A 1,829-nucleotide genomic window follows, 5' to 3' on the forward strand; every position below is an offset into this window, starting at 1 on the left:
CATCCATCCATCCATCCATCCATCCATCCACTCATCCATCCATCCACTCATCCATCATGAATTTTATTAGTGGATCTCAGTAAGTGACTCTGCAGGAAGCCAGGAGTTAGAAGATATCAAATAACTGGCTTTTGTATGGAACAACTTATTGAAATCTTCTCAGAGAATTGGCTTTTATTTTTCATGCCAGAAACGCTGTATAAACGTCTTCACAGACAGCTTTTTCACTCACAGATGCCCTTGGGGATAAGCCATCGTGTAGCAGACTAACATTATGTCAACACCTTCAGATACACGGCTGGGATTGTTTCCAAAGGAAGTAACTTCATGTAGATTGAGAGTCTACTGCAAACTGTTAATATTTATTGTGCACTTACTATGTGCCAGGAACTAGCTTACATCATTTCATACATTATCTCAACTAAACTGATGAGGCAGAAAGCATTTGTCCCCACATTATAAATAAAAATCTGGGTGCAAAGAGGGTGCCTGCCAGGTGACACGTTACTAAGTGGTAACACAGGGGTACAAGCCTGGTTGTTGGCCTGCAGCTCGTTCCACGTGTCCACTTTGCTGGGGTGCACTGCATGCCTGGTACTGCGTATACTGATGCCTGCCGAGCCCCAGGGTCCAGTCCCTGCCCTCTCTCCCATGTCCAGCAGCTGACAGAACTTCTGGAAAGAAGGCTGAGTGATCACCAGACATGCTGTTTTTCAGCTTCCACACGGAGCGTCAGTGACCCACAGAAAGGGATGGAGAAGTCACTTAGTGGATACTCACGAATCACCACACAGCAGCCAATAGCAGCACCAATAACCGAGTCAGAAGAGTTATTGTTTTCTAGATCTTACCCTTGTCTGTGTAAAGATGGGCAAGACTGCAGACAGGCAGCTGTTAGAGGACACTTGAGGAGCTCAGCTCTGGACAGTCCGAGGCTGGGGGCGGGGGAAATGCTGCTAATGGAAAGTTTAAAACCTGTAACCACCCCAGGGCTGGGCGGTGTCGCCCCCCCCCACAACCAACAAGCGTTCGCTCTGAGTCGGGACCAACAACAGCGGGGCTGATCATCCAGAGATGGACAGACGTTAAAGAGTGAGTTCAAATCCACAACTTCTTCAAAATGTTCATGGCTGAAGAGGTATCATAAACGGGCTTTCTTAGAAATTACATGGGCCAACAAATGAAGCAAGACTGATCACCACCGCTGACCTCCAGCAAAGCCCACTCACAAGTCCATGGAATTAATGCTACCATTCTGGTCTTACATACGTATGCATATTTCCGAAATGAAAATAATTTTAAAAATGTCAGAAAGACACAGCATTAAGCATGCAAAATATCATAAAAATACATAAACTGAATCTAATCATACGTGAACACTAGACAAATACAAGCTAAAGAGCGTTCTATAAAACAACCGGGTTTCAAAAATGTCAACGTCAGTAGAGAGGACAGACAGCCGGGAAGCTGTTCCAGAGTAAATGGCACTAAGGGGACATAAGAGCAAACGCAGCGTGTAGTCCTGGCTGAGACCCCAGATCGCAAAAGGAAAAGTGCTGGAAGGACCGTTATCAGGACAGCAGGGAAATCCGAATACAGACTGCATATTAAACAAGAGGACACGTCAACGCGAAGCTTCCAGAACTCGATATGCACACTCCGGCCATGCAGAGGATGTCCACTTCCCAGGACCCACATGGACACAGTTACAGTGAACACTTGTGATGTGTGAGACTGATTCTCAAAAGACCCAGTAATAATACTTACTCCATACATAGATAGATAAAGATATATATGTTGTTGCTATGTGCCGTCAAGTTGCCTGAGAC

At 45.5% G+C, this 1,829-nt stretch overlaps 1 protein-coding gene across 1 annotated transcript in view; it reads right to left on the reverse strand.

Annotated features, from left to right (window-relative positions):
- The window catches only part of NEK11 (NIMA-related kinase 11), a 189,685-nt gene that overhangs the window by 20,348 nt on the left and 167,508 nt on the right, over window positions 1-1,829 (reverse strand). The window lies entirely within an intron of this gene.

The sequence above is a fragment of the Elephantulus edwardii genome, unplaced genomic scaffold (genome assembly GCF_000299155.1).
Source record: "Elephantulus edwardii isolate Elephantulus edwardi_28Jun2011 unplaced genomic scaffold, EleEdw1.0 scaffold00027, whole genome shotgun sequence".
Classification (NCBI taxonomy): Eukaryota; Metazoa; Chordata; class Mammalia; order Macroscelidea; family Macroscelididae; genus Elephantulus; species Elephantulus edwardii.